Raw genomic sequence first — 9,829 nt, 5'->3', positions numbered from 1 at the left:
TCATTTTTACTTTATTCACGTCAATAAAATTCTAAAAGACAAAAAAAAAAAACTCTGGAAATGGTGTTATTTAAATCACGGTGTGAAGTCGATCCACGGAATATTTCTCTTCGTAGACTTTTTCTTCTTCTTCTTTCTCATCTCGGTACTCGGTGAGGATTGTGAAGATAGCATGTCATCATAGTCTGTATGCGTCTGGTTTTTGAGAACTCTAAACTGCTCACGAGCGAAAGGGTTAGACACCGCGCTCTCAGGGACATTCAGCTCAGATAATGTCTCAAGAAACAGCTTCCACCCTCGTGGCTGTGACTTTGGGGGTTTCTTATACGCAGCTGTTAAGTTTTTCACCAGATCAATCACATGAGAACCCTTTAACGGTTTACCTCTATAGATAAACTCTCCTCTGGAACTCCAGCCGCTGTCGGTCTCCGATAACTTATTTAAAACATACTCTGCATTTTTGCGATCACGGGTAGGTAGGTTTGTTAATATCTCCTGCATTCCCTCTCGCTTCTCTTCCTCCTCCTCCTCCTCCTCCTCTTCTGATCTTTTCAGCTCCTTAGCTTGTCTGTCAGATCCCTCCTCAGGAGGCAGCGTTAGAGTCAGAGAATGGAGTTCATTTTCTCCCTGTCTGACCAGGTTAAGGTAACGCTGCAACAGAGTATTGTACTTTTTCATTTTTTCATAGGCGCCAAGTCCTCTTTCTTGTAATATTTGCCTCATTTTGAAATCCAAGTCTTGTTCCGCATTCTGCCGCATGCTGCTGCTGCTGCTGCTGCTGCTGCTGGGAGATGCATTTGCATCAGACGCGGTTGAAGCTGTGTGAGTCAGACGGTTTAGTTGATGAGGTGACACGAGATACATTTTCTGCATTTTCAATTGCGTTTATTGATCAAGCCTCCTATTAAGTTTCCCAGGTGAGGAATGGCTGTTGTTAGTAGAGGTAGAAGGAAACCACCCGTTTGCAAAACGCTGCGTTTCCGCTTTAGACTGATCTTTCTATCAGCCAGCTGTCTGAGCAAGTTTTTATGTCTGTGGAGTTTTTTAAATTGACAGCGAGAGAGAGGAATGTTCCCTTTTAACAGATTGAGAGCGATTTCGGCCAAAGACTGAAGGAGATCCGCCAGGCAGTCCTTTAAAATATCCTTCCGCTTCTTAGGCGTGGCATAATACAGAGCTTTCAGAAAGGGAGCGTTCCTTTTTAATCGCGCTGACATGTCGTCTTATCTGTTTTTTGGAATATAAACCGCAGGCCACTGGTTAGGCAGTACACCTGTCCTAAGTCTGTACTGTTCTGGACAGCTGTGTGTCAGGTCGACGATTAAATACCTGTGAGGGTCCTTTGTAGCATCGTCAAAACTCGCCAGGAAAAATGCTTTTTGTGATGGAAAGATCTGATGAGCTAATGTTTTCATCTGAAGCTTGTCACGCGGGTTCTTGAATAAGACAAAATAGTTTGAATTAAGACTGATTGTACGTGAGTATTTACCCTGATGAAACACATTTTGTGTCAGCATGAATACGGACATCTGTTTGTGGTGCCTGTACTGAGTAAAAATCCGCACCACCTCAGGATGATCTGAAGCCTCGAAAACCACATCATCTAAGACCACCAGATGTTGCTTATCAGGAGGAAACAGGGTCTCATCTTCGAATGATTCAGGCAATCCTTTCACAAACGTTATGTTTTTATTGGTCTTCTTCAGCTCGGCATACAAAGGTTGAAACGAAGTATAAATCCAAACAATATTATCCGGTTTTCGATTCATTACATTTTCACAATCCTGCAAAACACTTTTTACAAAAAATGACTTCCCAGAGCCGCTCGGGCCTGAGATGAGACATGAAAAAGGCGTACAAAATCTAGGATCAAAATCAATTTCCTCCATCGTGGTAAAGTCTGACATTTCATTAAAAAAAAAAAAAAAAAAAAAAAAATCATCAACATCAGCAACGAGATCAGGTTATTTACTAATAACCGAACGGTACAGAAGTACCATCATGGGAGAGCTTCCTCTTGTCATAAACGATGCGCAGCTTTTTCGTGAATGAAGAATTTTTCAGCAGAAACCCCCTTTTGTCTCTGATGATGTTTTGCTGAGGAATGTCAATCGAATCACTCCTTTGGAATCTGAGATAGCCCTCCACCAGCTCCCTCACGCTGTCAAAGCTGACTTTGTCAGAAAAGTCACGAGTCTGAGTAATCCCCTTCACTCTCATCACCACCTTTTTAGCATTTTTTGTCTGATACGCATAAGTCTTCGGACCTGCCGCCACAAATTCGGAAATGGTGTCACCCGAGAGTTCATCCGTTAAATCCCCCAGATAATTACCCAGCTCAAGAGGCGTGTCACCATCCTTCAGAAGATAGATTAAACTGTCTGTGTCTGTGTAGAGCACCTTCTCCTGCAATCTCTCCAGATAACTGTAAAGCTTCAAGCGTCCGTAAGCTGTGGTGAACGCGGCGACAAATACGTTATTGGTTCTCCCGGGTGGAACAAGACACCTCTCGTTGTAATTCCACTGAACCAAAGCAGCGTCGTTGTTCAGAAAAGAAAAGTACTTGATCTGATACTTTCCTGAAAACAGATAACTGAAGAACTGTGCAGGATCAGACACGATTGAGGTCTGTGTTAGATTAGACCTCTCTGCCATCTTTCCCCAGAAGCAGTTCAGAGCCAGTTTGCAGACAGAGCGAAGCGCCGGGTTAAACCGGATTCTGTCCGCATCGAGCTGAATGCCTTGCTCCTGTTTGTACTGCTGTATGTATCTGTCCCTGCTTTCCTGATCCACCGCATCTGCCGGGTAGCCTGACGCTTCCTGTTTCCCCTTCAGAAAAGTGTGCACGTATCCTACAAAAACAGAGTCGCTTCGCTCGCTAAAGTGCCAAACTTCGATGATTTTTGCAACTTTGTACCCGAGCTCCAGAGCTTTGTTGAATTCGGGAGTGACCCACACCCCCGTCAATGCACGGGCGTTTTCATCATGATCGCATAAGGTCATCTGGTTATTTATCTCAGCACAGGTGCGACAGAGAGTGAACAGCAGTTTACCTCTGGAAGATTTGTAAGGTAACACCGGGTGAAAGAGACCCCTCGGAGGGTTGACAACGGCTCGAATTAACCCAAAGTAGTTTTGAGGGTCGTCAAAATCTTCATGAATTACGATGGGATGGCCTAAAGGATAAGCGCAACTGCTGTTTACGTACGGGTATAATGAAGTTACATCCACGTAATGCACAGATTCGCCAGCACCCGCTGTGTACCGCAGCCGCAGCGCACTCGTTCGGCCTCCGTACAGAGCCTGTCTGGGGGAGAGAGGTTCAGGAGGGTCAAATTCCTTCAGAAGCTCGCCTACTCTCGGATCTGATTTTTTCATCTCCAGCCACTCGTGTTCCCAAATCACACAGGTCTGTAGACCGTAGACGGATCTCAGCCGATGTAATTTTTCCTCTGAAGCTGTGTACAGCTCTTCAAAGGGCTTCCCAGTCAGTGGGCATGTTTCATGCAGCTGAAAACAAATCGGACAGCCGTGGAAAAAACAACCCTGGAACTCAAAAACCCATTCCACATCACCGATCTTTGCAAACCCGTCAACAAAGTAAGGACCTATTTGCTTCTCGCCTCTGTTTAGAGCATGCTGAATGAAAACACCCCGGCTGTGTGACACATATTCCAACCACTGGATAGAAGCGTGAGAGTAACTTTTGACCTGACGACGGTAATCATCAGGAGGAGGAATGGCGAGTGTGCGAGGACGTAGAAAGTTTGTGAGAAAAACTTTCATACAGGCTGAGGATATAGTTATCCGACTGAACGGGTCAACTTTTGTCTCATTCAGAAACTGATTTCTGAATCTCACGCACCCTTCAAAGAGAATCTGGACATCGTTTTTGCAGTAAAACAAAGCTTCCTTCTCAAAGTCGAATACACCGCGAGAGACCGAATCATACCACTCCTGAAATTTCATCTGTTCGGGGCGCGACATACGCTCAAAACCATAATCAGTAGGTGGGGGGTACGGTCCCGTGTATTTCAGACTCCCTGCGGAGCTGAACTTGTGAGGGAAAAAGCCTTTTGACTGATCCTCGAACCCCATTGCTTTCGGCATATCAGAGAGACGCATGCTGAGGAAAGAGAGAGAGTCGATGAATTTTAGGTTATAGTCCGACTCACTGAGCTTCAGAATTTTACCACCCATCATAATAAGAGAGGGTTCAATACCTAATTTAACCATGGTGTTAACGATCAGGTAGCTATCGAATCCTTTCGAATTATGCGCAATGAAGACCGAGTCTTTGTAGCGAGGTTTTCTGAAATGAGCGATGAATTTCTCCACGCAGTCAAGACCGTAAGCATACCATTCAACACCGCTCAAGGTTTTTGTACAGACCAGATACGGTCTATGCACACCCGCCTGATCAACAAATGTCTCAAAGTCATAAAAAATCAACTTCTCCGAGTGTTTCTCGTCTACGTTTAAAGGCTGCATGTAACAGAGGTGACGATCCTGATTACCAGCGGTTTCTGACTCATCTGCGAGGCTCTCACCACAGGTTTTACAACGTCTCTTTATACACACATGCTCTCTGTTCTCCCCGGTCAATCTTTTCTTGTATGTAGAGTTACATTTAAGACATTTCTTGTAAATATCACAGTTACTAGCATACGTCTCACCACGGTTTCTCTCTCTCGGCTCGTTATGCTTGTCGAAACACTCTGACGAACGACAGGTTCTGTTACAACGATCACAGGTCACAGGGCTCCACACCCTCTGTTTACAGTCAGGGTCATTACATACAGGACAGTAACCGCCACAGCTGTGTGTATGAAGGTTATTGTATCCTTGAAAACAGAAACTGCATACATATCGGACACCAAGGAACCCTTTGAGGTTTTTAATCCCCGAGAAGTGGTTTTCAGCTAAGTACAAGAAAATTGGGCGCGATCGGTCACTGAAAGCTGTCTCAAATTTCGAGAGGGCTCTATTTTCACGATTTCTCATGAATATGACTATTTTCCGTTGTAAGAGCTCCTCAAATTTAGGGACATCAGTGAAGGAGACTTCAGTCTGACTTGTCAAGCCTGCCTGGTGCTGTAAACATCTTCCCCTTTCTTTAGCCTGTGAATCATTTAATTTGGGATCTGTTAAATGTGCCAGACAAATGGAGAAACAGAGCTTGTCGGTCCTATTGTAGACGATGTAGAGGTGACGCCTCTTACGCTGTAACACCTCATGTTCAAGTGTGCATTCTAATTTTCTTTTAATTCCGCCTCGCGGGTCACGTACAACCTGTACAACGAGTTCGAGTCCTGCGTCGGCAGCAACATCTGTATTTGACTGAACCATTTGATCGAGTAAGTTTTCAAATGCGGGGAGAATGTTATCACCATGCTGGTCAACAGTGAAAGAAACGTGCTCTCGCACATTCTCACCGACAATTTCCAATTGAACCAGGTCATTACGGTTAGATTCCGACCTGGTTCTCTCTGCAAGATGTTCGATGACTCTCATAACATTCTCGTAAAACTCTGCGAGATCTGGTACATTCTGTGTATTTGGAAGGTTTAACATCTGTCTTATCTCAACATTATTAAATCGATCACGCAAAATTCTTGATGCTGAAGCATCATTTTGCAAATCTGAATTGGAGCAAGATGGTTCTGAGTGGGGTAGACTGGGAGGAGGAGGAGGAGGAGGTGGAGGAGGAGGGGGAGGAGGAGGAGGAGGAGGAGGAGGAGGAGGAGGGGGAGGAGGAGGAGGAGGAGGAGGAGGAGGTGGAGGAGGAGGAGGAGGAGGAGGTGGAGGAGGAGGGGGAGGAGGAGGAGGAGGAGGAGGAGGAGGAGGAGGAGGAGGGGGAGGAGGAGGAGGAGGAGGAGGTGGAGGAGGAGGAGGAGGTGGAGGTGGAGGAGGAGGGGGAGGAGGAGGAGGAGGAGGAGGAGGAGGAGGAGGAGGAGGGGGAGGAGGAGGAGGAGGAGGAGGTGGAGGAGGAGGAGGAAGGGGAGGAAGGGGAGGGGGAGGAGGGGGAGGGGGAGGAGGAGGAGGGGGAGGAGGAGGAGGAGGAGGAGGAGGAGGAGGTGGAGGAGGAGGAGGAAGGGGAGGAGGGGGAGGGGGAGGAGGAGGTGGAGGAGGGGGAGGGGGAGGGGGAGGAGGAGGTTCATGACTGACACTGGGGTATGATGCTGACGAATCGGAATGGTAACCAGACCCAGATTGAAATGCACTCGGTGATAAATTCACATCGTTTATTATGAATGATTCAGGATCTCGAACCAGGCACTCTAACAGAAAGTTTAAGTCTAAAATGCGCGCCATGGGGTTTTAATTTTTCTGAAATCACACTGCTCGGGGATTTTCAATCATTTATTTTTGAATGTCGTGCTTTACTGCTTCAGGATGTTTTCTTTCTTTTTTTTTTTAACAGGACAAGGCTTGCTCTAAGCGCTCATCCATGAGCCGTTGCAGATCACCGTACTGAAGATATGCTATCCCACCGCGCATGAAGCTCCAGTTCAGAACGTCGGCAGCAACTGCTTTGGCCTTCTGAAGCGCCGTGTCGAAAGCAGCATTTCTAACGATGCCGAGAAGAGTCCGGTCTTCTCCCAACTCCGTATCTCGAACAAAAAAATCTAAAAAGAGGATAGAGGAAAAGTCACGTATAGGATATATATTCCCCAATTATGTACAGAACAGTTAGTGAGAACAAAATAAAGTACTTACCATTCACATAGTGGATGTCCGCACCATCCTGATGTGGTGGTGGTGGTGGTGGTACCTCATCCGGGCCTTTAAATGAAAAGAAAAAAAATTGAATACATACATACATGTTATAAATATAAAGTTTTTCTCCACATCTCAGTCGTAAAACCTACCCCTCAGATCATCGTCAGTCTCGCTGTCATGTCCAGGATCAGCCTCAGGCTCAGACACAGTTTCGGGGTCGTGATCAGCGATCGGTGGAGATGGTGTTCTTGGAACGAGAGCTGAAAAAATAAACAGATAAATAAAATTAATCAAAGGATCATTTAAGACTGAGTAAATAAATAAACAGGGAATATAGAAAGAATAAAATACATGCCTCTGAGCTCCTGGATTGTAGTAGGAGGCTCGGTCTGCGTAGGCCCTTAAAATACAGGAATAATTTAAGAAAAGGTTACACACATGCATGGCATTATTATTATTTTATCCCACCATCAATATTTAAAAAAAAAAAATCTTACCAGTGAGATCAACCACCTCGCTTGTATTGACAGCGGTTTCTACTCGACCAGGTGCGAACAGGAGATCTTTAATATGAAGACGATCGTCAGAAGTTTTATTTTAAACAAACTTAATAAACTTGAAAAAAAAAAAGACTTACCAGAAGTACAGAGGTTGTTGAGGTCTCCCGAGACTTGAGTGTGATCAATGTCGTCGAAACGGCTCAGAGCTAGGAGACATCAAATAATTACTTTAAAAAAAAAAAAATATATATATATATACTCATATGTACAACCAGGTATGAATCAGATCAGGTAAACCTACTCCGGGAAAAGCGAGCTCTTACTGCAGAACCAGAAGTCCCTGGAGTGTCTTCTCGATTTGGAGGAAAAACTGGAAATTTAAATAAAACAGAGATAGTGAGACCTCCATAATGTCTTGAGATCTCTGAAGATTTAAAAACAAAAAAAAAATTACCCCTGGTACGGAGAGAGGATAACTCTTGTAGAGAATCCGTGATAATTGACCTATTTCTTGTTAGATTCTGACGGCCTGTGTTTGAAGGTCCTGGGACTTCACTGGCTGTCGAGGTCAGATTTCGAGTCTGATTATCGAGCCTGTCCAGCTCATCTGTCAATCGTAAAAACAAAACAAACCTCATTAGATCCCATACACGATTATTCTCAATTAAATACAGGATTGCTTTAACAATTTACCAAAATCATCCCGGGTCAGGTTAAAGTCTTCTTCTTCTTCTTCTTCTTCAACTTAAAAAAAAAAAAAAAAAAAAAAAAACTTAGTTAAACAGGGGTAAAAACTTGTTTAAAAAAAAAGAAATCCATTTTTGTCTGATCAAATAACATGAAATTTAAAAACCATGGTACTTACATCGAGAATGGGTCGTCGGCCCTGTGGATGATGATGATTCACCGAAGAAATTAGTCTTGTCTAGAAAAATATATTAAAATGCACTTTGTTTTCTCGCTCTCACACTTTTTCAAAGAGAAAATAATTTTCCAGTCCATTCGTCCTACCGGCCATCTTGTGGTGTTATTGACGGGGTGTTTGGTATTTTTCTCAAGCAGTGATCTTCTTCTTCTTCTCTCTCCTTCCTTGCTCTGCCTGTTGCAAGCTGAAGTGACTGACTGTCACTTATATCCGTGCTAGCTAGCTATTTTGCATTTGTTTTTTGGTGGTTTTTATGACTTTTGATCCTTCCAATAAGATCACAGGATCGGCATGAGGTGTTGGAGAGAGGTTGGGTCTTGGAGGAAGTGAATATTCTTTCTGAGGGGGGGGGAAGTGTGAGGGTGTGAAGAGAAGCCCAAAGATTCTTGTACGAATTAAAATTAGACCGGATTTACTCTTTGTGAGAAACTGATTACGGATCAAACAATACAAGATAGAAGAAAGATAGACTTATTGTCTGTCCATGGTGGTGATAGAAATTCTTCTTTGATAGGATCCACCGATAAAATATAATTACACAAACATGCTAAGACGCATGCTCACGGGTAAAGAGATGTTGAGAGAACAGTAGCGGATAAAATAAATATGTAGAACTCTCTGTCTTATTTTTCTTTTGTTCAGGAGGAATAAAAGATTTTTTTATGGGGTTGTGGTACTTTGTAATGTCTTCCTGAATGTGACTGTTGAAATAGTGGAAAAAGTAGAGGATGAAAACTTAAAGATCTTTTTTTTTTTTTTATCCTTCGGACACAGGTATCATAGTTTGTTTCTGAGAAAAGTTTTGACCTGCTCACAATCAATTTTCTTCTAAGAATAGCATATAAATATTGTATCTGAACTAAACAAACTCTTTTTTTTTTAAATTTTCTATCAGAGTGACCCTGTTCATAAGACAACTTCCTATGCTGTTCCCATAATCTACTCCCAGACGTCCCCTGCTCGTATGCTATCTGATAAAAGCTTTGAAGTAGACCTGTCGAACTAGATTACCCCCCGTTTTATGATCCCTTCTTTTTCTTCACCTGCGGAGGATGCCTGACTTCCTCAGATCAGAACCCACCCCGCTCCCATCCTCGCACCCAGACATCTCGCTCGGATGTGACTTCCTTCTACTTCCTTAAATCACGCACACCCTATGCGTCTCTGTATGGTGAGGTCTTGTTTTCTACCCAGAATCTGCAGCTGTAGCTAGCTTCAAACACTCACACCCTTACAGTAGGGTCGTAAATGATCAAACAGTCAGACAGACGGAGGGGGAAGACTTCAACAGTATTTTTATTATTCGAGGCATAGTTTAATCAGAAATACTTCTACAAGAGTGAAATCAATCGCTACTGACTAGTAATAATACGGCTTTATCATCACCAACACATTACGCAGAATAGAACAATCCAAATTCATCTGCAAAGCAGAATGAAGTCTGTCCACTTCATCCGAAGGACTGAGACAGAGCCCGCATTGAATGGAAAGTGAGACGGCATCGACAAACAGCGTGTACAAAGATATTATGTGGTACTTAGTTGTAGAAAGAGAATCTTTAGACAATTCGTGTACAATTCCCGCAAATACAGAGGACAGACTGGAATCGGAAGCACTCGTTATAGTGTGTTGCACCATAACCCACCATGCTGCATCTCCCCGACACGACCGGACCTGAGCA

The 9,829-nt window shown here is 43.8% G+C and overlaps 2 long non-coding RNA genes across 2 annotated transcripts; both read right to left on the bottom strand.

Annotated features, from left to right (window-relative positions):
* Positions 1–7,087: 7,087 nt before the first annotated feature.
* Positions 7,088–7,422, bottom strand: LOC115405794 (uncharacterized). The gene is made up of 3 exons (XR_003933468.1): positions 7,361–7,422; positions 7,221–7,286; positions 7,088–7,123 (listed from the first exon to the last, which is right to left on the bottom strand). It is a non-coding gene; the product is annotated as an uncharacterized LOC115405794 (long non-coding RNA).
* A 111-nt stretch (positions 7,423–7,533) lies between these two features.
* LOC115405793 (uncharacterized) lies at positions 7,534–7,954 on the bottom strand. The gene is made up of 3 exons (XR_003933467.1): positions 7,917–7,954; positions 7,678–7,830; positions 7,534–7,593 (listed from the first exon to the last, which is right to left on the bottom strand). It is a non-coding gene; the product is annotated as an uncharacterized LOC115405793 (long non-coding RNA).
* Positions 7,955–9,829: the final 1,875 nt, after the last annotated feature.

The sequence above is a fragment of the Salarias fasciatus genome, chromosome 18, assembly GCF_902148845.1.
Source record: "Salarias fasciatus chromosome 18, fSalaFa1.1, whole genome shotgun sequence".
In the NCBI taxonomy this organism is placed as follows: domain Eukaryota; kingdom Metazoa; phylum Chordata; class Actinopteri; order Blenniiformes; family Blenniidae; genus Salarias; species Salarias fasciatus.
Note: the sequence above shows the minus strand (reverse complement) of the source record. Positions and strands in the feature narration are given on the sequence as shown.